The sequence below is a fragment of the Osmerus mordax genome, chromosome 1, assembly GCF_038355195.1.
Source record: "Osmerus mordax isolate fOsmMor3 chromosome 1, fOsmMor3.pri, whole genome shotgun sequence".
Lineage (NCBI taxonomy): Eukaryota > Metazoa > Chordata > Actinopteri > Osmeriformes > Osmeridae > Osmerus > Osmerus mordax.
Window position 1 is genome coordinate 157,338 of NC_090050.1, and position 21,532 is coordinate 178,869.

At 45.8% G+C, this 21,532-nt stretch overlaps 27 non-coding genes across 27 annotated transcripts; all 27 read left to right on the plus strand.

Moving 5' to 3' along the window:
- Positions 1-2,499: 2,499 nt before the first annotated feature.
- On the plus strand, positions 2,500-2,572 carry trnav-aac (transfer RNA valine (anticodon AAC)). The gene has a single exon. It is a non-coding gene; the product is annotated as a tRNA-Val (tRNA).
- Positions 2,573-2,955: 383 nt separating this feature from the next.
- trnav-uac (transfer RNA valine (anticodon UAC)) lies at positions 2,956-3,028 on the plus strand. The gene has a single exon. It is a non-coding gene; the product is annotated as a tRNA-Val (tRNA).
- A 505-nt stretch (positions 3,029-3,533) lies between these two features.
- On the plus strand, positions 3,534-3,606 carry trnav-aac (transfer RNA valine (anticodon AAC)). Its single transcript has one exon. It is a non-coding gene; the product is annotated as a tRNA-Val (tRNA).
- Positions 3,607-3,989: 383 nt separating this feature from the next.
- Positions 3,990-4,062, plus strand: trnav-uac (transfer RNA valine (anticodon UAC)). The gene has a single exon. It is a non-coding gene; the product is annotated as a tRNA-Val (tRNA).
- A 504-nt stretch (positions 4,063-4,566) lies between these two features.
- Positions 4,567-4,639, plus strand: trnav-aac (transfer RNA valine (anticodon AAC)). The gene has a single exon. It is a non-coding gene; the product is annotated as a tRNA-Val (tRNA).
- Positions 4,640-5,022: 383 nt separating this feature from the next.
- Positions 5,023-5,095, plus strand: trnav-uac (transfer RNA valine (anticodon UAC)). The gene has a single exon. It is a non-coding gene; the product is annotated as a tRNA-Val (tRNA).
- Positions 5,096-5,599: 504 nt separating this feature from the next.
- On the plus strand, positions 5,600-5,672 carry trnav-aac (transfer RNA valine (anticodon AAC)). Its single transcript has one exon. It is a non-coding gene; the product is annotated as a tRNA-Val (tRNA).
- Positions 5,673-6,177: 505 nt separating this feature from the next.
- On the plus strand, positions 6,178-6,250 carry trnav-aac (transfer RNA valine (anticodon AAC)). The gene has a single exon. It is a non-coding gene; the product is annotated as a tRNA-Val (tRNA).
- A 383-nt stretch (positions 6,251-6,633) lies between these two features.
- Positions 6,634-6,706, plus strand: trnav-uac (transfer RNA valine (anticodon UAC)). The gene has a single exon. It is a non-coding gene; the product is annotated as a tRNA-Val (tRNA).
- Positions 6,707-12,320: 5,614 nt separating this feature from the next.
- Positions 12,321-12,393, plus strand: trnav-aac (transfer RNA valine (anticodon AAC)). Its single transcript has one exon. It is a non-coding gene; the product is annotated as a tRNA-Val (tRNA).
- A 383-nt stretch (positions 12,394-12,776) lies between these two features.
- trnav-uac (transfer RNA valine (anticodon UAC)) lies at positions 12,777-12,849 on the plus strand. The gene has a single exon. It is a non-coding gene; the product is annotated as a tRNA-Val (tRNA).
- A 504-nt stretch (positions 12,850-13,353) lies between these two features.
- Positions 13,354-13,426, plus strand: trnav-gac (transfer RNA valine (anticodon GAC)). Its single transcript has one exon. It is a non-coding gene; the product is annotated as a tRNA-Val (tRNA).
- Positions 13,427-13,809: 383 nt separating this feature from the next.
- trnav-uac (transfer RNA valine (anticodon UAC)) lies at positions 13,810-13,882 on the plus strand. Its single transcript has one exon. It is a non-coding gene; the product is annotated as a tRNA-Val (tRNA).
- A 505-nt stretch (positions 13,883-14,387) lies between these two features.
- trnav-aac (transfer RNA valine (anticodon AAC)) lies at positions 14,388-14,460 on the plus strand. Its single transcript has one exon. It is a non-coding gene; the product is annotated as a tRNA-Val (tRNA).
- Positions 14,461-14,843: 383 nt separating this feature from the next.
- trnav-uac (transfer RNA valine (anticodon UAC)) lies at positions 14,844-14,916 on the plus strand. The gene has a single exon. It is a non-coding gene; the product is annotated as a tRNA-Val (tRNA).
- A 504-nt stretch (positions 14,917-15,420) lies between these two features.
- Positions 15,421-15,493, plus strand: trnav-aac (transfer RNA valine (anticodon AAC)). Its single transcript has one exon. It is a non-coding gene; the product is annotated as a tRNA-Val (tRNA).
- A 383-nt stretch (positions 15,494-15,876) lies between these two features.
- Positions 15,877-15,949, plus strand: trnav-uac (transfer RNA valine (anticodon UAC)). Its single transcript has one exon. It is a non-coding gene; the product is annotated as a tRNA-Val (tRNA).
- A 504-nt stretch (positions 15,950-16,453) lies between these two features.
- On the plus strand, positions 16,454-16,526 carry trnav-aac (transfer RNA valine (anticodon AAC)). Its single transcript has one exon. It is a non-coding gene; the product is annotated as a tRNA-Val (tRNA).
- A 383-nt stretch (positions 16,527-16,909) lies between these two features.
- On the plus strand, positions 16,910-16,982 carry trnav-uac (transfer RNA valine (anticodon UAC)). The gene has a single exon. It is a non-coding gene; the product is annotated as a tRNA-Val (tRNA).
- A 504-nt stretch (positions 16,983-17,486) lies between these two features.
- On the plus strand, positions 17,487-17,559 carry trnav-aac (transfer RNA valine (anticodon AAC)). Its single transcript has one exon. It is a non-coding gene; the product is annotated as a tRNA-Val (tRNA).
- A 383-nt stretch (positions 17,560-17,942) lies between these two features.
- Positions 17,943-18,015, plus strand: trnav-uac (transfer RNA valine (anticodon UAC)). Its single transcript has one exon. It is a non-coding gene; the product is annotated as a tRNA-Val (tRNA).
- A 504-nt stretch (positions 18,016-18,519) lies between these two features.
- On the plus strand, positions 18,520-18,592 carry trnav-aac (transfer RNA valine (anticodon AAC)). Its single transcript has one exon. It is a non-coding gene; the product is annotated as a tRNA-Val (tRNA).
- Positions 18,593-18,975: 383 nt separating this feature from the next.
- On the plus strand, positions 18,976-19,048 carry trnav-uac (transfer RNA valine (anticodon UAC)). Its single transcript has one exon. It is a non-coding gene; the product is annotated as a tRNA-Val (tRNA).
- Positions 19,049-19,552: 504 nt separating this feature from the next.
- Positions 19,553-19,625, plus strand: trnav-aac (transfer RNA valine (anticodon AAC)). Its single transcript has one exon. It is a non-coding gene; the product is annotated as a tRNA-Val (tRNA).
- Positions 19,626-20,008: 383 nt separating this feature from the next.
- trnav-uac (transfer RNA valine (anticodon UAC)) lies at positions 20,009-20,081 on the plus strand. Its single transcript has one exon. It is a non-coding gene; the product is annotated as a tRNA-Val (tRNA).
- Positions 20,082-20,591: 510 nt separating this feature from the next.
- On the plus strand, positions 20,592-20,664 carry trnav-aac (transfer RNA valine (anticodon AAC)). The gene has a single exon. It is a non-coding gene; the product is annotated as a tRNA-Val (tRNA).
- Positions 20,665-21,047: 383 nt separating this feature from the next.
- On the plus strand, positions 21,048-21,120 carry trnav-uac (transfer RNA valine (anticodon UAC)). The gene has a single exon. It is a non-coding gene; the product is annotated as a tRNA-Val (tRNA).
- Positions 21,121-21,532: the final 412 nt, after the last annotated feature.

Consider the following 21,532-nt stretch of genomic DNA (forward strand, 5'->3'; position numbering starts at 1 on the left):
AATACCACAACTTAAACTTTTCACATAGCATGATGAAGAGGCGAATCAAATGGTTAACCAATTTTATAAAAAATGCTAACTAGAAAAGAGATGTCTTCTGCTAAATTCTGTTCCAGGTGAAGCAGTAAACCAAAGAGTGGAGGAGTCAAACGAGGAGATTGGGTATTGATTAAAGTTATCAATGAAAGGAGGGATCTTATGAAATCTTTAAAATATCCTGTCTAATTTCTGGTTTTTCTATTTGTTTCGAATTTATTTTATTTTATTACAATTCTAAAAGCTTGGCTGAAGTTGTATGTATGTGGTGAAGGGGGCCTGTGAGCATGTCCAGGTCTGCCGTGGATACATGGATGTCGAATGTCCACTCTGTGGAGTGACGGTGGGTTTTCCCCTATAACATCATTAGGGTTTTCCCACTGTGTCCAGTGTGTCCTCACCACTTGGCCATAACGCTGCATAGTCTCATCATTATTGTTGATTTGTATGCCAACATTGTGTAATCAGTAATGGGATATTTTTTTATTTGTGTTTGTTGTCACACCCTAAAAGGGTGTGAAAGGAGGGATTTATTTGAACTTTAAAAATATCCACTTTAAATCCTTAAATGGGTTCTTGATTTCAATATCTGTGTTTAATCATTGGTGTTCGACTGTTCGCATCTCATTTGACTCAGTTACTGCTTGATCATGGATCATGGGAGATAAGGTGATGCTGGGACTGTAACTCTTTTCTGCTTCAGGACGAGTCAGACCGGCGGGTCTGACTACCTAACCCCTGTTCTAAGGCCCCATTCCCCTGGAGACCCTGCCCCATCTGCCCCTATGCCTCATCAGACCTATGAGTGGTCTGCCCCCCCCCTTCCCCTTGAAGACCCTGCCCCACTTGCCCCAATACATCATCCGATGTTCGGAGAAGCCTGTTGTACATTTATGGACAGGACCATTCAAGGTCATCGAGAGAACCTTGCACGCCCTAAGGGTGCTGGGGAAAGGAAGTACGTGGTACCACTGGAGCATGTGTTGTGCTGCTCCAGAATCCAGTTGTACGTTGCAGGAGTTGGTGGAGAAGGGCCAGTGAACCTTTTGCTATTGCTACGAATGTGAGAGTCCGGAAAAGAGGGTTACGACAAGGCCAAGAGTGATACTGCTTGACCACACTAGAATTGTACTGGACTAAGAAGGTTTCCGCTATTTTACTTAAGAGTGTGCTATATCAATATCAACATGACTGTTGCTGTATCCCATGTATCAGGTCCCTGTGTAACAGGATCATTGTCTCGGCTGAGGATAACCCGACGAAGGGGTTCCAAATGCCGTTGCTGGGGCTGGCTGACCAGGACGAGGAGGCAGTGGTTGGTCCGGGCTATGTTGATTGATCTCTGGTGTTTTCAGAGATCAAAAGAGGGATTAAAGAATGTATAATACATTACAACACATATTCTAGAACTGTAATCACCAGCTGCATATCAGGCACGGCACTAACTATGATCCCAGTTATTAATATGTGTGGCATTTTAATCACTGAATGCATCACGGGCACTGTGCACGAGTGAATATAACAACAGGATTTATGAAGGAGGCATGTCTTAAAGTTATGTATTGTGCTTATTAAAGTTATGCATTGTGCTTATTAAACTTATGAAACTTAGAAGTGTGCTCAGGCTTAAACATTGGGTCTCACACTGAGTGTGGGAAGCAGGCTGTTCTTTGTGTCTCTATCTTTTCATTTTCAGAAACAACCTTGAATCTGGGTGGAGATGGCACCCGAGCAGGTGGGACGCGGAGGCAAGAACAACTCCCTGATGCACGAGAGAACAAGCTCAACCCTCTTTTCATCTTTCTGTTTTAATTGCACTGTATATTATATGCTGGGGCAGGGAAAGATAGCCAGTTGGACTTCGTGAACCAGCCCAAACTCTGTTGCGGGTAGGGAAACGTAGACAACCCCAGAGCTCTGTACTTGTTGATTTCCAACTGCTGCATTAAAGCTGATATTATCGGACCTCTGCGACTCCAGACCACTCTTTCTAGAACACAGATTTGTGTCATAGAATACCATCATTACATATTGGAATAGACACAAAGATTTAGAATCCTTCACATGTCACGGGCCAAGGACCTTTGTTACTTCTAAGACCTTTAGACCAGTCGTTCGCCATCCTGGTCCCACCTGCCCTGCCCCTGCATGTTTGAAATGTTTCCCTCTTCCAACATACCTGATTCAAATGAAGGGAGTCGTTATCTGTCTTTGCTGAGTTTGATAACGACTCATTAGTTTAAACCAGGTGTGTCAGAAGAGGAAAACATCTCAAGCATGCTGGCCTGAGGACAAGGGTTGAGAACCACTGCCTTAGACCATCTCAGTGCTTGCTGACTTGTTGATGAACCACATCAACTAGTTCATGAGCCAAAATGCCCATTTGACATTGTAAAGGTGTGTCCTCGTTTTGTGTGTGCGTGTGTGTGCGTGCACTGAGTTTCTGTTGTTTGCCTATAAGAAGTTTCCGTAGTGTAGTGGTTATCACGTTCGCCTAACACGCGAAAGGTCCCCGGTTCGAGACCGGGCGGAAACATGGTTCCTTTTATCAGCTTGCGATCATCTCGTAAATACTTGATGCATTATCGACAGTCATGAGTTCATTGGAGTTGGTTTGTCGTTCTTTGAAGCGGTAAGTTAGCTTCCCTGGTGCCACATGTTCGGTCGTTTCGCTGGCTTCTGTAGAGCTTGGCAAGGGTCCAATCAGGTCAAAAACATGCAGGGCAGGGAGGCCTGAGGTCCAGGATTGGGAAAGGTTGCTTTAGACAATCTCCTTTGTTGCTAGCTTGCTGAAGCAGGGTATCAACTAGTTCATGAGCCGAAATGCCCATGTTACGTTATAAATGTGTGTCCTTGTTCTGTTTCCTTGTTACTGTGTGTTTGTGAGTGCACTGGGTTTCTGTCTCTCGGGTGTTGGCGGTTTCCGTAGTGTAGTGGTTATCACGTTCGCTTTACACGCGAAAGATCCCCGGTTCGAGACCGGGCGGAAACTTCCGCTTCTCTCCTCAGTTTTCATTCAATTGCGATCCCCTCCAAAGTAGCTTGTGTCCCATGTCGTCCCAATGTCCCAAGAAGTCCCATGATTCATTGGAGTTGACATGTCACGGGCCAAGGACCTTTGTTACTTCTAAGACCTTTAGACCAGTCGTTCGCCATCCTGGTCCCACCTGCCCTGCCCCTGCATGTTTGAAATGTTTCCCTCTTCCAACATACCTGATTCAAATGAAGGGAGTCGTTATCTGTCTTTGCTGAGTTTGATAACGACTCATTAGTTTAAACCAGGTGTGTCAGAAGAGGAAAACATCTCAAGCATGCTGGCCTGAGGACAAGGGTTGAGAACCACTGCCTTAGACCATCTCAGTGCTTGCTGACTTGTTGATGAACCACATCAACTAGTTCATGAGCCAAAATGCCCATTTGACATTGTAAAGGTGTGTCCTCGTTTTGTGTGTGCGTGTGTGTGCGTGCACTGAGTTTCTGTTGTTTGCCTATAAGAAGTTTCCGTAGTGTAGTGGTTATCACGTTCGCCTAACACGCGAAAGGTCCCCGGTTCGAGACCGGGCGGAAACATGGTTCCTTTTATCAGCTTGCGATCATCTCGTAAATACTTGATGCATTATCGACAGTCATGAGTTCATTGGAGTTGGTTTGTCGTTCTTTGAAGCGGTAAGTTAGCTTCCCTGGTGCCACATGTTCGGTCGTTTCGCTGGCTTCTGTAGAGCTTGGCAAGGGTCCAATCAGGTCAAAAACATGCAGGGCAGGGAGGCCTGAGGTCCAGGATTGGGAAAGGTTGCTTTAGACAATCTCCTTTGTTGCTAGCTTGCTGAAGCAGGGTATCAACTAGTTCATGAGCCGAAATGCCCATGTTACGTTATAAATGTGTGTCCTTGTTCTGTTTCCTTGTTACTGTGTGTTTGTGAGTGCACTGGGTTTCTGTCTCTCGGGTGTTGGCAGTTTCCGTAGTGTAGTGGTTATCACGTTCGCTTTACACGCGAAAGGTCCCCGGTTCGAGACCGGGCGGAAACTTCCGCTTCTCTCCTCAGTTTTCATTCAATTGCGATCCCCTCCAAAGTAGCTTGTGTCCCATGTCGTCCCAATGTCCCAAGAAGTCCCATGATTCATTGGAGTTGACATGTCATGGGCCAAGGACCTTTGTTACTTCTAAGACCTTTAGACCAGTCCTTCGCCATCCTGGTCCCACCTTCCCTGCCCTGCCCCTGCATGTTTGAAATGTTTCCCTCTTCCAACATACCTGATTCAAATGAAGGGAGTCGTTATCTGTCTTTGCTGAGTTTGATAACGACTCATTAGTTTAAACCAGGTGTGTTAGAAGAGGAAAACATCTCAAGCATGCTGGCCTGAGGACAAGGGTTGAGAACCACTGCCTTAGACCATCTCAGTGCTTGCTGACTTGTTGATGAACCACATCAACTAGTTCATGAGCCAAAATGCCCATTTGACATTGTAAAGGTGTGTCCTCGTTTTGTGTGTGTGTGCGTGCACTGAGTTTCTGTTGTTTGCCTATAAGAAGTTTCCGTAGTGTAGTGGTTATCACGTTCGCCTAACACGCGAAAGGTCCCCGGTTCGAGACCGGGCGGAAACATGGTTCCTTTTATCAGCTTGCGATCATCTCGTAAATACTTGATGCATTATCGACAGTCATGAGTTCATTGGAGTTGGTTTGTCGTTCTTTGAAGCGGTAAGTTAGCTTCCCTGGTGCCACATGTTCGGTCGTTTCGCTGGCTTCTGTAGAGCTTGGCAAGGGTCCAATCAGGTCAAAAACATGCAGGGCAGGGAGGCCTGAGGTCCAGGATTGGGAAAGGTTGCTTTAGACAATCTCCTTTGTTGCTAGCTTGCTGAAGCAGGGTATCAACTAGTTCATGAGCCGAAATGCCCATGTTACGTTATAAATGTGTGTCCTTGTTCTGTTTCCTTGTTACTGTGTGTTTGTGAGTGCACTGGGTTTCTGTCTCTCGGGTGTTGGCAGTTTCCGTAGTGTAGTGGTTATCACGTTCGCTTTACACGCGAAAGGTCCCCGGTTCGAGACCGGGCGGAAACTTCCGCTTCTCTCCTCAGTTTTCATTCAATTGCGATCCCCTCCAAAGTAGCTTGTGTCCCATGTCGTCCCAATGTCCCAAGAAGTCCCATGATTCATTGGAGTTGACATGTCATGGGCCAAGGACCTTTGTTACTTCTAAGACCTTTAGACCAGTCCTTCGCCATCCTGGTCCCACCTTCCCTGCCCTGCCCCTGCATGTTTGAAATGTTTCCCTCTTCCAACATACCTGATTCAAATGAAGGGAGTCGTTATCTGTCTTTGCTGAGTTTGATAACGACTCATTAGTTTAAACCAGGTGTGTTAGAAGAGGAAAACATCTCAAGCATGCTGGCCTGAGGACAAGGGTTGAGAACCACTGCCTTAGACCATCTCAGTGCTTGCTGACTTGTTGATGAACCACATCAACTAGTTCATGAGCCAAAATGCCCATTTGACATTGTAAAGGTGTGTCCTCGTTTTGTGTGTGTGTGCGTGCACTGAGTTTCTGTTGTTTGCCTATAAGAAGTTTCCGTAGTGTAGTGGTTATCACGTTCGCCTAACACGCGAAAGGTCCCCGGTTCGAGACCGGGCGGAAACTTCCGCTTCTCTCCTCAGTTTTCATTCAATTGCGATCCCCTCCAAAGTAGCTTGTGTCCCATGTCGTCCCAATGTCCCAAGAAGTCCCATGATTCATTGGAGTTGACATGTCACGGGCCAAGGACCTTTGTTACTTCTAAGACCTTTAGACCAGTCGTTCGCCATCCTGGTCCCACCTGCCCTGCCCCTGCATGTTTGAAATGTTTCCCTCTTCCAACATACCTGATTCAAATGAAGGGAGTCGTTATCTGTCTTTGCTGAGTTTGATAACGACTCATTAGTTTAAACCAGGTGTGTCAGAAGAGGAAAACATCTCAAGCATGCTGGCCTGAGGACAAGGGTTGAGAACCACTGCCTTAGACCATCTCAGTGCTTGCTGACTTGTTGATGAACCACATCAACTAGTTCATGAGCCAAAATGCCCATTTGACATTGTAAAGGTGTGTCCTCGTTTTGTGTGTGCGTGTGTGTGCGTGCACTGAGTTTCTGTTGTTTGCCTATAAGAAGTTTCCGTAGTGTAGTGGTTATCACGTTCGCCTAACACGCGAAAGGTCCCCGGTTCGAGACCGGGCGGAAACATGGTTCCTTTTATCAGCTTGCGATCATCTCGTAAATACTTGATGCATTATCGACAGTCATGAGTTCATTGGAGTTGGTTTGTCGTTCTTTGAAGCGGTAAGTTAGCTTCCCTGGTGCCACATGTTCGGTCGTTTCGCTGGCTTCTGTAGAGCTTGGCAAGGGTCCAATCAGGTCAAAAACATGCAGGGCAGGGAGGCCTGAGGTCCAGGATTGGGAAAGGTTGCTTTAGACAATCTCCTTTGTTGCTAGCTTGCTGAAGCAGGGTATCAACTAGTTCATGAGCCGAAATGCCCATGTTACGTTATAAATGTGTGTCCTTGTTCTGTTTCCTTGTTACTGTGTGTTTGTGAGTGCACTGGGTTTCTGTCTCTCGGGTGTTGGCAGTTTCCGTAGTGTAGTGGTTATCACGTTCGCTTTACACGCGAAAGATCCCCGGTTCGAGACCGGGCGGAAACTTCCGCTTCTCTCCTCAGTTTTCATTCAATTGCGATCCCCTCCAAAGTAGCTTGTGTCCCATGTCGTCCCAATGTCCCAAGAAGTCCCATGATTCATTGGAGTTGACATGTAAAGAATGTATAATACATTACAACACATATTCTAGAACTGTAATCACCAGCTGCATATCAGGCACGGCACTAACTATGATCCCAGTTATTCATATGTGTGGCATTTTAATCACTGAATGCATCACGGGCACTGTGCACGAGTGAATATAACAACAGGATTTATGAAGGAGGCATGTCTTAAAGTTATGTATTGTGCTTATTAAAGTTATGCATTGTGCTTATTAAACTTATGAAACTTAGAAGTGTGCTCAGGCTTAAACATTGGGTCTCACACTGAGTGTGGGAAGCAGGCTGTTCTTTGTGTCTCTATCTTTTCATTTTCAGAAACAACCTTGAATCTGGGTGGAGATGGCACCCGAGCAGGTGGGACGCGGAGGCAAGAACAACTCCCTGATGCACGAGAGAACAAGCTCAACCCTCTTTTCATCTTTCTGTTTTAATTGCACTGTATATTATATGCTGGGGCAGGGAAAGATAGCCAGTTGGACTTCGTGAACCAGCCCAAACTCTGTTGCGGGTAGGGAAACGTAGACAACCCCAGAGCTCTGTACTTGTTGATTTCCAACTGCTGCATTAAAGCTGATATTATCGGACCTCTGCGACTCCAGACCACTCTTTCTAGAACACAGATTTGTGTCATAGAATACCATCATTACATATTGGAATAGACACAAAGATTTAGAATCCTTCAACTGGTGACCCCGACGCTGAAAAGAGGGAGTCCAGAGGGTTCCGGCCCGACCGACGGATCGGGGGAGAGACCCATACACCGGTGCGAGGAGACAGACGTAATCGTCAGAGGCCTCAACATAAAAAAAAGGTAAGCAGACACCTGTTAATTCAAAGTACTGCTATTCGGAACTGAGAACCAAATTTAGACGATTACTATGTTTCATCGTACCTAGTCAAACCAACAGTGGTGGGAAATCAACCGTTTTTGTGTTTTGTCTTGTCCAAGGGGAGGTTAGAGTCCTCTCCAGGGGTTAGAGTCCCTAAACTCGTTGTCCTTGTCCAAGGGGAGGTTAGAGTCCTCTCCAGGGGTTAGAGTCCCTAAACTCGTTGTCCTTGTCCAAGGGGAGGTTAGAGTCCTCTCCAGGGGTTAGAGTCCCTAAATTCGTTGTCTTGTCCAAGGGGAGGTTAGAGTCCTCTCCAGGGGTTAGAGTCCCTAAATTCGTTGTCTTGTCCAAGGGGAGGTTAGAGTCCTCTCCAGGGGTTAGAGTCCCTAAATTCGTTGTCTTGTCCAAGGGGAGGTTAGAGTCCTCTCCAGGGGTTAGAGTCCCTAAACTCGTTGTCCTTGTCCAAGGGGAGGTTAGAGTCCTCTCCAGGGGTTAGAGTCCCTAAATTCGTTGTCTTGTCCAAGGGGAGGTTAGAGTCCTCTCCAGGGGTTAGAGTCCCTAAATTCGTTGTCTTGTCCAAGGGGAGGTTAGAGTCCTCTCCAGGGGTTAGAGTCCCTAAACTTGTTGTCTTGTCCAAGGGGAGGTTAGAGTCCTCTCCAGGGGTTAGAGTCCCTAAATTCGTTGTCTTGTCCAAGGGGAGGTTAGAGTCCTCTCCAGGGGTTAGAGTCCCTAAACTCGTTGTCTTGTCCAAGGGGAGGTTAGAGTCCTCTCCAGGGGTTAGAGTCCCTAAACTCATTGTCTTTGTCCAGAGGGAGGTTAGAGTCCTCTCCAAGGGTTAGAATCCCTGAACACTGTCTATTTGTGTGGAGTCAGATTGAGTTTAATAAAAATAGAGAGGAGTGTGGTGTGTTTTTTCCTTTGACCAAGAAGTTAAAGAAATCCCGAGGAGAGTTGGAGAAAGGTGGGGGCTAAAAGAGTCAGTTACGTCGAGATCTTACAAAGTTGATCCCAGAGGGTATACCCCTGGTTTATAAATTGGTTCTAATACAATTGGAAGAGTTATACTAGAGCAAAATTAAGTGAATAGACGGTAAACGCTAAACAGCTGTGTTGGTCAAAGAATGGTTTGAGGAAATGTATGTGAAAAATTATGAGGAAGCAATTGGAAAGTTACATAAAGGATTGGTTTAGAGAGGATCATGGAAGGTTATGAAATAAAACAAGAACGTTTTGTGGATGTGAAGAGATGATTGGTTTAAAAACTGATGTTTTGAAGAGGAAACTACGAATATACTTTGAAGGTATATGGGATAACATTTTAAGTCAAAATAGTAAAATATAGGGTTTTTAAGAGTTTTGATAAAGGTATTAGATGTAATTTGGTTAAAAATGAGAAAGAGAAAATAAATAAATGTACTTTTATTTGGAGTTTAATTATAATTTGGTTTTAAGTTTTATTTGAGAGTTTTATCAGAGCCTGGCATACTGTTTGGGATAAACAGTTAGGCTGTGATAATGTTGTATTATGAAGAGGGTTATTATAACATTAAGTTCTGAAATAATTTGGGAAGACTCATCAAGTCTGATAAATTGTGGTTATGATGGTTTGAGCTAATTGGCTCGTTTTGAACTGCAGCAAAACGAGTTATGAAGTTCTACCTATCTGACCTTTATAGAAAATATAGTTGGGAAAAATGTTTGGTTAATAGCTACATTAAGAACATGATTTGGTTTATATTTCATTTAAGAAGCATACGGATTCTGGTTTGGCATAATGAAAATTGCTTTGATCATATCTTTGATAAAAAGAGCTGTGATTTGGTAAAATAGAGAATCTAAAACAATATTGGTCTTAAACTTAACTGTTTTAAAAGACAGAAAAGGTTTTTTGGAGTGAAAGAAATTAGACTAACAGTTGATTTTCTAAAGAAGGGAACAAAGAAACAGATTGTCATTTCTAGGCATGACTAATAGGAGTTGAATATCAAATGATGATGTATGGTCTTATTAGATGCTGTTACATGTGTTTGCTCAACAATAAGAAAACTGAAGGGTCAATACTGCCTGGTAATTATAGATACAGTATGTTTACTATGTGAATTGAAGTCTTTCCCAGTCCTATACCAGATGCATAACACCATTTGAATTGATTTATTGGAGATCATATGTAATACCACAACTTAAACTTTTCACATAGCATGATGAAGAGGCGAATCAAATGGTTAACCAATTTTATAAAAAATGCTAACTAGAAAAGAGATGTCTTCTGCTAAATTCTGTTCCAGGTGAAGCAGTAAACCAAAGAGTGGAGGAGTCAAACGAGGAGATTGGGTATTGATTAAAGTTATCAATGAAAGGAGGGATCTTATGAAATCTTTAAAATATCCTGTCTAATTTCTGGTTTTTCTATTTGTTTCGAATTTATTTTATTTTATTACAATTCTAAAAGCTTGGCTGAAGTTGTATGTATGTGGTGAAGGGGGCCTGTGAGCATGTCCAGGTCTGCCGTGGATACATGGATGTCGAATGTCCACTCTGTGGAGTGACGGTGGGTTTTCCCCTATAACATCATTAGGGTTTTCCCACTGTGTCCAGTGTGTCCTCACCACTTGGCCATAACGCTGCATAGTCTCATCATTATTGTTGATTTGTATGCCAACATTGTGTAATCAGTAATGGGATATTTTTTTATTTGTGTTTGTTGTCACACCCTAAAAGGGTGTGAAAGGAGGGATTTATTTGAACTTTAAAAATATCCACTTTAAATCCTTAAATGGGTTCTTGATTTCAATATCTGTGTTTAATCATTGGTGTTCGACTGTTCGCATCTCATTTGACTCAGTTACTGCTTGATCATGGATCATGGGAGATAAGGTGATGCTGGGACTGTAACTCTTTTCTGCTTCAGGACGAGTCAGACCGGCGGGTCTGACTACCTAACCCCTGTTCTAAGGCCCCATTCCCCTGGAGACCCTGCCCCATCTGCCCCTATGCCTCATCAGACCTATGAGTGGTCTGCCCCCCCCCTTCCCCTTGAAGACCCTGCCCCACTTGCCCCAATACATCATCCGATGTTCGGAGAAGCCTGTTGTACATTTATGGACAGGACCATTCAAGGTCATCGAGAGAACCTTGCACGCCCTAAGGGTGCTGGGGAAAGGAAGTACGTGGTACCACTGGAGCATGTGTTGTGCTGCTCCAGAATCCAGTTGTACGTTGCAGGAGTTGGTGGAGAAGGGCCAGTGAACCTTTTGCTATTGCTACGAATGTGAGAGTCCGGAAAAGAGGGTTACGACAAGGCCAAGAGTGATACTGCTTGACCACACTAGAATTGTACTGGACTAAGAAGGTTTCCGCTATTTTACTTAAGAGTGTGCTATATCAATATCAACATGACTGTTGCTGTATCCCATGTATCAGGTCCCTGTGTAACAGGATCATTGTCTCGGCTGAGGATAACCCGACGAAGGGGTTCCAAATGCCGTTGCTGGGGCTGGCTGACCAGGACGAGGAGGCAGTGGTTGGTCCGGGCTATGTTGATTGATCTCTGGTGTTTTCAGAGATCAAAAGAGGGATTAAAGAATGTATAATACATTACAACACATATTCTAGAACTGTAATCACCAGCTGCATATCAGGCACGGCACTAACTATGATCCCAGTTATTAATATGTGTGGCATTTTAATCACTGAATGCATCACGGGCACTGTGCACGAGTGAATATAACAACAGGATTTATGAAGGAGGCATGTCTTAAAGTTATGTATTGTGCTTATTAAAGTTATGCATTGTGCTTATTAAACTTATGAAACTTAGAAGTGTGCTCAGGCTTAAACATTGGGTCTCACACTGAGTGTGGGAAGCAGGCTGTTCTTTGTGTCTCTATCTTTTCATTTTCAGAAACAACCTTGAATCTGGGTGGAGATGGCACCCGAGCAGGTGGGACGCGGAGGCAAGAACAACTCCCTGATGCACGAGAGAACAAGCTCAACCCTCTTTTCATCTTTCTGTTTTAATTGCACTGTATATTATATGCTGGGGCAGGGAAAGATAGCCAGTTGGACTTCGTGAACCAGCCCAAACTCTGTTGCGGGTAGGGAAACGTAGACAACCCCAGAGCTCTGTACTTGTTGATTTCCAACTGCTGCATTAAAGCTGATATTATCGGACCTCTGCGACTCCAGACCACTCTTTCTAGAACACAGATTTGTGTCATAGAATACCATCATTACATATTGGAATAGACACAAAGATTTAGAATCCTTCACATGTCACGGGCCAAGGACCTTTGTTACTTCTAAGACCTTTAGACCAGTCGTTCGCCATCCTGGTCCCACCTGCCCTGCCCCTGCATGTTTGAAATGTTTCCCTCTTCCAACATACCTGATTCAAATGAAGGGAGTCGTTATCTGTCTTTGCTGAGTTTGATAACGACTCATTAGTTTAAACCAGGTGTGTCAGAAGAGGAAAACATCTCAAGCATGCTGGCCTGAGGACAAGGGTTGAGAACCACTGCCTTAGACCATCTCAGTGCTTGCTGACTTGTTGATGAACCACATCAACTAGTTCATGAGCCAAAATGCCCATTTGACATTGTAAAGGTGTGTCCTCGTTTTGTGTGTGCGTGTGTGTGCGTGCACTGAGTTTCTGTTGTTTGCCTATAAGAAGTTTCCGTAGTGTAGTGGTTATCACGTTCGCCTAACACGCGAAAGGTCCCCGGTTCGAGACCGGGCGGAAACATGGTTCCTTTTATCAGCTTGCGATCATCTCGTAAATACTTGATGCATTATCGACAGTCATGAGTTCATTGGAGTTGGTTTGTCGTTCTTTGAAGCGGTAAGTTAGCTTCCCTGGTGCCACATGTTCGGTCGTTTCGCTGGCTTCTGTAGAGCTTGGCAAGGGTCCAATCAGGTCAAAAACATGCAGGGCAGGGAGGCCTGAGGTCCAGGATTGGGAAAGGTTGCTTTAGACAATCTCCTTTGTTGCTAGCTTGCTGAAGCAGGGTATCAACTAGTTCATGAGCCGAAATGCCCATGTTACGTTATAAATGTGTGTCCTTGTTCTGTTTCCTTGTTACTGTGTGTTTGTGAGTGCACTGGGTTTCTGTCTCTCGGGTGTTGGCAGTTTCCGTAGTGTAGTGGTTATCACGTTCGCTTTACACGCGAAAGGTCCCCGGTTCGAGACCGGGCGGAAACTTCCGCTTCTCTCCTCAGTTTTCATTCAATTGCGATCCCCTCCAAAGTAGCTTGTGTCCCATGTCGTCCCAATGTCCCAAGAAGTCCCATGATTCATTGGAGTTGACATGTCATGGGCCAAGGACCTTTGTTACTTCTAAGACCTTTAGACCAGTCCTTCGCCATCCTGGTCCCACCTTCCCTGCCCTGCCCCTGCATGTTTGAAATGTTTCCCTCTTCCAACATACCTGATTCAAATGAAGGGAGTCGTTATCTGTCTTTGCTGAGTTTGATAACGACTCATTAGTTTAAACCAGGTGTGTTAGAAGAGGAAAACATCTCAAGCATGCTGGCCTGAGGACAAGGGTTGAGAACCACTGCCTTAGACCATCTCAGTGCTTGCTGACTTGTTGATGAACCACATCAACTAGTTCATGAGCCAAAATGCCCATTTGACATTGTAAAGGTGTGTCCTCGTTTTGTGTGTGTGTGCGTGCACTGAGTTTCTGTTGTTTGCCTATAAGAAGTTTCCGTAGTGTAGTGGTTATCACGTTCGCCTGACACGCGAAAGGTCCCCGGTTCGAGACCGGGCGGAAACATGGTTCCTTTTATCAGCTTGCGATCATCTCGTAAATACTTGATGCATTATCGACAGTCATGAGTTCATTGGAGTTGGTTTATCGTTCTTTGAAGCGGTAAGTTAGCTTCCCTGGTGCCACATGTTCGGTCGTTTCGCTGGCTTCTGTAGAGCTTGGCAAGGGTCCAATCAGGTCAAAAACATGCAGGGCAGGGAGGCCTGAGGTCCAGGATTGGGAAAGGTTGCTTTAGACAATCTCCTTTGTTGCTAGCTTGCTGAAGCAGGGTATCAACTAGTTCATGAGCCGAAATGCCCATGTTACGTTATAAATGTGTGTCCTTGTTCTGTTTCCTTGTTACTGTGTGTTTGTGAGTGCACTGGGTTTCTGTCTCTCGGGTGTTGGCAGTTTCCGTAGTGTAGTGGTTATCACGTTCGCTTTACACGTGAAAGGTCCCCGGTTCGAGACCGGGCGGAAACTTCCGCTTCTCTCCTCAGTTTTCATTCAATTGCGATCCCCTCCAAAGTAGCTTGTGTCCCATGTCGTCCCAATGTCCCAAGAAGTCCCATGATTCATTGGAGTTGACATGTCACGGGCCAAGGACCTTTGTTACTTCTAAGACCTTTAGACCAGTCCTTCGCCATCCTGGTCCCACCTGCCCTGCCCCTGCATGTTTGAAATGTTTCCCTCTTCCAACATACCTGATTCAAATGAAGGGAGTCGTTATCTGTCTTTGCTGAGTTTGATAACGACTCATTAGTTTAAACCAGGTGTGTCAGAAGAGGAAAACATCTCAAGCATGCTGGCCTGAGGACAAGGGTTGAGAACCACTGCCTTAGACCATCTCAGTGCTTGCTGACTTGTTGATGAACCACATCAACTAGTTCATGAGCCAAAATGCCCATTTGACATTGTAAAGGTGTGTCCTCGTTTTGTGTGTGCGTGTGTGTGCGTGCACTGAGTTTCTGTTGTTTGCCTATAAGAAGTTTCCGTAGTGTAGTGGTTATCACGTTCGCCTAACACGCGAAAGGTCCCCGGTTCGAGACCGGGCGGAAACATGGTTCCTTTTATCAGCTTGCGATCATCTCGTAAATACTTGATGCATTATCGACAGTCATGAGTTCATTGGAGTTGGTTTGTCGTTCTTTGAAGCGGTAAGTTAGCTTCCCTGGTGCCACATGTTCGGTCGTTTCGCTGGCTTCTGTAGAGCTTGGCAAGGGTCCAATCAGGTCAAAAACATGCAGGGCAGGGAGGCCTGAGGTCCAGGATTGGGAAAGGTTGCTTTAGACAATCTCCTTTGTTGCTAGCTTGCTGAAGCAGGGTATCAACTAGTTCATGAGCCGAAATGCCCATGTTACGTTATAAATGTGTGTCCTTGTTCTGTTTCCTTGTTACTGTGTGTTTGTGAGTGCACTGGGTTTCTGTCTCTCGGGTGTTGGCAGTTTCCGTAGTGTAGTGGTTATCACGTTCGCTTTACACGCGAAAGGTCCCCGGTTCGAGACCGGGCGGAAACTTCCGCTTCTCTCCTCAGTTTTCATTCAATTGCGATCCCCTCCAAAGTAGCTTGTGTCCCATGTCGTCCCAATGTCCCAAGAAGTCCCATGATTCATTGGAGTTGACATGTCATGGGCCAAGGACCTTTGTTACTTCTAAGACCTTTAGACCAGTCCTTCGCCATCCTGGTCCCACCTTCCCTGCCCTGCCCCTGCATGTTTGAAATGTTTCCCTCTTCCAACATACCTGATTCAAATGAAGGGAGTCGTTATCTGTCTTTGCTGAGTTTGATAACGACTCATTAGTTTAAACCAGGTGTGTTAGAAGAGGAAAACATCTCAAGCATGCTGGCCTGAGAACAAGGGTTGAGAACCACTGCCTTAGACCATCTCAGTGCTTGCTGACTTGTTGATGAACCACATCAACTAGTTCATGAGCCAAAATGCCCATTTGACATTGTAAAGGTGTGTCCTCGTTTTGTGTGTGTGTGCGTGCACTGAGTTTCTGTTGTTTGCCTATAAGAAGTTTCCGTAGTGTAGTGGTTATCACGTTCGCCTAACACGCGAAAGGTCCCCGGTTCGAGACCGGGCGGAAACATGGTTCCTTTTATCAGCTTGCGATCATCTCGTAAATACTTGATGCATTATCGACAGTCATGAGTTCATTGGAGTTGGTTTGTCGTTCTTTGAAGCGGTAAGTTAGCTTCCCTGGTGCCACATGTTCGGTCGTTTCGCTGGCTTCTGTAGAGCTTGGCAAGGGTCCAATCAGGTCAAAAACATGCAGGGCAGGGAGGCCTGAGGTCCAGGATTGGGAAAGGTTGCTTTAGACAATCTCCTTTGTTGCTAGCTTGCTGAAGCAGGGTATCAACTAGTTCATGAGCCGAAATGCCCATGTTACGTTATAAATGTGTGTCCTTGTTCTGTTTCCTTGTTACTGTGTGTTTGTGAGTGCACTGGGTTTCTGTCTCTCGGGTGTTGGCAGTTTCCGTAGTGTAGTGGTTATCACGTTCGCTTTACACGCGAAAGGTCCCCGGTTCGAGACCGGGCGGAAACTTCCGCTTCTCTCCTCAGTTTTCATTCAATTGCGATCCCCTCCAAAGTAGCTTGTGTCCCATGTCGTCCCAATGTCCCAAGAAGTCCCATGATTCATTGGAGTTGACATGTCATGGGCCAAGGACCTTTGTTACTTCTAAGACCTTTAGACCAGTCCTTCGCCATCCTGGTCCCACCTTCCCTGCCCTGCCCCTGCATGTTTGAAATGTTTCCCTCTTCCAACATACCTGATTCAAATGAAGGGAGTCGTTATCTGTCTTTGCTGAGTTTGATAACGACTCATTAGTTTAAACCAGGTGTGTTAGAAGAGGAAAACATCTCAAGCATGCTGGCCTGAGGACAAGGGTTGAGAACCACTGCCTTAGACCATCTCAGTGCTTGCTGACTTGTTGATGAACCACATCAACTAGTTCATGAGCCAAAATGCCCATTTGACATTGTAAAGGTGTGTCCTCGTTTTGTGTGTGTGTGCGTGCACTGAGTTTCTGTTGTTTGCCTATAAGAAGTTTCCGTAGTGTAGTGGTTATCACGTTCGCCTAACACGCGAAAGGTCCCCGGTTCGAGACCGGGCGGAAACATGGTTCCTTTTATCAGCTTGCGATCATCTCGTAAATACTTGATGCATTATCGACAGTCATGAGTTCATTGGAGTTGGTTTGTCGTTCTTTGAAGCGGTAAGTTAGCTTCCCTGGTGCCACATGTTCGGTCGTTTCGCTGGCTTCTGTAGAGCTTGGCAAGGGTCCAATCAGGTCAAAAACATGCAGGGCAGGGAGGCCTGAGGTCCAGGATTGGGAAAGGTTGCTTTAGACAATCTCCTTTGTTGCTAGCTTGCTGAAGCAGGGTATCAACTAGTTCATGAGCCGAAATGCCCATGTTACGTTATAAATGTGTGTCCTTGTTCTGTTTCCTTGTTACTGTGTGTTTGTGAGTGCACTGGGTTTCTGTCTCTCGGGTGTTGGCAGTTTCCGTAGTGTAGTGGTTATCACGTTCGCTTTACACGCGAAAGGTCCCCGGTTCGAGACCGGGCGGAAACTTCCGCTTCTCTCCTCAGTTTTCATTCAATTGCGATCCCCTCCAAAGTAGCTTGTGTCCCATGTCGTCCCAATGTCCCAAGAAGTCCCATGATTCATTGGAGTTGACATGTCATGGGCCAAGGACCTTTGTTACTTCTAAGACCTTTAGACCAGTCCTTCGCCATCCTGGTCCCACCTTCCCTGCCCTGCCCCTGCATGTTTGAAATGTTTCCCTCTTCCAACATACCTGATTCAAATGAAGGGAGTCGTTATCTGTCTTTGCTGAGTTTGATAACGACTCATTAGTTTAAACCAGGTGTGTTAGAAGAGGAAAACATCTCAAGCATGCTGGCCTGAGGACAAGGGTTGAGAACCACTGCCTTAGACCATCTCAGTGCTTGCTGACTTGTTGATGAACCACATCAACTAGTTCATGAGCCAAAATGCCCATTTGACATTGTAAAGGTGTGTCCTCGTTTTGTGTGTGTGTGCGTGCACTGAGTTTCTGTTGTTTGCCTATAAGAAGTTTCCGTAGTGTAGTGGTTATCACGTTCGCCTAACACGCGAAAGGTCCCCGGTTCGAGACCGGGCGGAAACATGGTTCCTTTTATCAGCTTGCGATCATCTCGTAAATACTTGATGCATTATCGACAGTCATGAGTTCATTGGAGTTGGTTTGTCGTTCTTTGAAGCGGTAAGTTAGCTTCCCTGGTGCCACATGTTCGGTCGTTTCGCTGGCTTCTGTAGAGCTTGGCAAGGGTCCAATCAGGTCAAAAACATGCAGGGCAGGGAGGCCTGAGGTCCAGGATTGGGAAAGGTTGCTTTAGACAATCTCCTTTGTTGCTAGCTTGCTGAAGCAGGGTATCAACTAGTTCATGAGCCGAAATGCCCATGTTACGTTATAAATGTGTGTCCTTGTTCTGTTTCCTTGTTACTGTGTGTTTGTGAGTGCACTGGGTTTCTGTCTCTCGGGTGTTGGCAGTTTCCGTAGTGTAGTGGTTATCACGTTCGCTTTACACGCGAAAGGTCCCCGGTTCGAGACCGGGCGGAAACTTCCGCTTCTCTCCTCAGTTTTCATTCAATTGCGATCCCCTCCAAAGTAGCTTGTGTCCCATGTCGTCCCAATGTCCCAAGAAGTCCCATGATTCATTGGAGTTGACATGTCATGGGCCAAGGACCTTTGTTACTTCTAAGACCTTTAGACCAGTCCTTCGCCATCCTGGTCCCACCTTCCCTGCCCTGCCCCTGCATGTTTGAAATGTTTCCCTCTTCCAACATACCTGATTCAAATGAAGGGAGTCGTTATCTGTCTTTGCTGAGTTTGATAACGACTCATTAGTTTAAACCAGGTGTGTTAGAAGAGGAAAACATCTCAAGCATGCTGGCCTGAGGACAAGGGTTGAGAACCACTGCCTTAGACCATCTCAGTGCTTGCTGACTTGTTGATGAACCACATCAACTAGTTCATGAGCCAAAATGCCCATTTGACATTGTAAAGGTGTGTCCTCGTTTTGTGTGTGTGTGCGTGCACTGAGTTTCTGTTGTTTGCCTATAAGAAGTTTCCGTAGTGTAGTGGTTATCACGTTCGCCTAACACGCGAAATGTCCCCGGTTCGAGACCGGGCGGAAACATGGTTCCTTTTATCAGCTTGCGATCATCTCGTAAATACTTGATGCATTATCGACAGTCATGAGTTCATTGGAGTTGGTTTGTCGTTCTTTGAAGCGGTAAGTTAGCTTCCCTGGTGCCACATGTTCGGTCGTTTCGCTGGCTTCTGTAGAGCTTGGCAAGGGTCCAATCAGGTCAAAAACATGCAGGGCAGGGAGGCCTGAGGTCCAGGATTGGGAAAGGTTGCTTTAGACAATCTCCTTTGTTGCTAGCTTGCTGAAGCAGGGTATCAACTAGTTCATGAGCCGAAATGCCCATGTTACGTTATAAATGTGTGTCCTTGTTCTGTTTCCTTGTTACTGTGTGTTTGTGAGTGCACTGGGTTTCTGTCTCTCGGGTGTTGGCAGTTTCCGTAGTGTAGTGGTTATCACGTTCGCTTTACACGCGAAAGGTCCCCGGTTCGAGACCGGGCGGAAACTTCCGCTTCTCTCCTCAGTTTTCATTCAATTGCGATCCCCTCCAAAGTAGCTTGTGTCCCATGTCGTCCCAATGTCCCAAGAAGTCCCATGATTCATTGGAGTTGACATGTCATGGGCCAAGGACCTTTGTTACTTCTAAGACCTTTAGACCAGTCCTTCGCCATCCTGGTCCCACCTTCCCTGCCCTGCCCCTGCATGTTTGAAATGTTTCCCTCTTCCAACATACCTGATTCAAATGAAGGGAGTCGTTATCTGTCTTTGCTGAGTTTGATAACGACTCATTAGTTTAAACCAGGTGTGTTAGAAGAGGAAAACATCTCAAGCATGCTGGCCTGAGGACAAGGGTTGAGAACCACTGCCTTAGACCATCTCAGTGCTTGCTGACTTGTTGATGAACCACATCAACTAGTTCATGAGCCAAAATGCCCATTTGACATTGTAAAGGTGTGTCCTCGTTTTGTGTGTGTGTGCGTGCACTGAGTTTCTGTTGTTTGCCTATAAGAAGTTTCCGTAGTGTAGTGGTTATCACGTTCGCCTAACACGCGAAATGTCCCCGGTTCGAGACCGGGCGGAAACATGGTTCCTTTTATCAGCTTGCGATCATCTCGTAAATACTTGATGCATTATCGACAGTCATGAGTTCATTGGAGTTGGTTTGTCGTTCTTTGAAGCGGTAAGTTAGCTTCCCTGGTGCCACATGTTCGGTCGTTTCGCTGGCTTCTGTAGAGCTTGGCAAGGGTCCAATCAGGTCAAAAACATGCAGGGCAGGGAGGCCTGAGGTCCAGGATTGGGAAAGGTTGCTTTAGACAATCTCCTTTGTTGCTAGCTTGCTGAAGCAGGGTATCAACTAGTTCATGAGCCGAAATGCCCATGTTACGTTATAAATGTGTGTCCTTGTTCTGTTTCCTTGTTACTGTGTGTTTGTGAGTGCACTGGGTTTCTGTCTCTCGGGTGTTGGCAGTTTCCGTAGTGTAGTGGTTATCACGTTCGCTTTACACGCGAAAGGTCCCCGGTTCGAGACCGGGCGGAAACTTCCGCTTCTCTCCTCAGTTTTCATTCAATTGCGATCCCCTCCAAAGTAGCTTGTGTCCCATGTCGTCCCAATGTCCCAAGAAGTCCCATGATTCATTGGAGTTGACATGTCATGGGCCAAGGACCTTTGTTACTTCTAAGACCTTTAGACCAGTCCTTCGCCATCCTGGTCCCACCTTCCCTGCCCTGCCCCTGCATGTTTGAAATGTTTCCCTCTTCCAACATACCTGATTCAAATGAAGGGAGTCGTTATCTGTCTTTGCTGAGTTTGATAACGACTCATTAGTTTAAACCAGGTGTGTTAGAAGAGGAAAACATCTCAAGCATGCTGGCCTGAGGACAAGGGTTGAGAACCACTGCCTTAGACCATCTCAGTGCTTGCTGACTTGTTGATGAACCACATCAACTAGTTCATGAGCCAAAATGCCCATTTGACATTGTAAAGGTGTGTCCTCGTTTTGTGTGTGCGTGTGTGTGCGTGCACTGAGTTTCTGTTGTTTGCCTATAAGAAGTTTCCGTAGTGTAGTGGTTATCACGTTCGCCTAACACGCGAAAGGTCCCCGGTTCGAGACCGGGCGGAAACATGGTTCCTTTTATCAGCTTGCGATCATCTCGTAAATACTTGATGCATTATCGACAGTCATGAGTTCATTGGAGTTGGTTTGTCGTTCTTTGAAGCGGTAAGTTAGCTTCCCTGGTGCCACATGTTCGGTCGTTTCGCTGGCTTCTGTAGAGCTTGGCAAGGGTCCAATCAGGTCAAAAACATGCAGGGCAGGGAGGCCTGAGGTCCAGGATTGGGAAAGGTTGCTTTAGACAATCTCCTTTGTTGCTAGCTTGCTGAAGCAGGGTATCAACTAGTTCATGAGCCGAAATGCCCATGTTACGTTATAAATGTGTGTCCTTGTTCTGTTTCCTTGTTACTGTGTGTTTGTGAGTGCACTGGGTTTCTGTCTCTCGGGTGTTGGCAGTTTCCGTAGTGTAGTGGTTATCACGTTCGCTTTACACGCGAAAGGTCCCCGGTTCGAGACCGGGCGGAAACTTCCGCTTCTCTCCTCAGTTTTCATTCAATTGCGATCCCCTCCAAAGTAGCTTGTGTCCCATGTCGTCCCAATGTCCCAAGAAGTCCCATGATTCATTGGAGTTGACATGTCATGGGCCAAGGACCTTTGTTACTTCTAAGACCTTTAGACCAGTCCTTCGCCATCCTGGTCCCACCTTCCCTGCCCTGCCCCTGCATGTTTGAAATGTTTCCCTCTTCCAACATACCTGATTCAAATGAAGGGAGTCGTTATCTGTCTTTGCTGAGTTTGATAACGACTCATTAGTTTAAACCAGGTGTGTTAGAAGAGGAAAACATCTCAAGCATGCTGGCCTGAGGACAAGGGTTGAGAACCACTGCCTTAGACCATCTCAGTGCTTGCTGACTTGTTGATGAACCACATCAACTAGTTC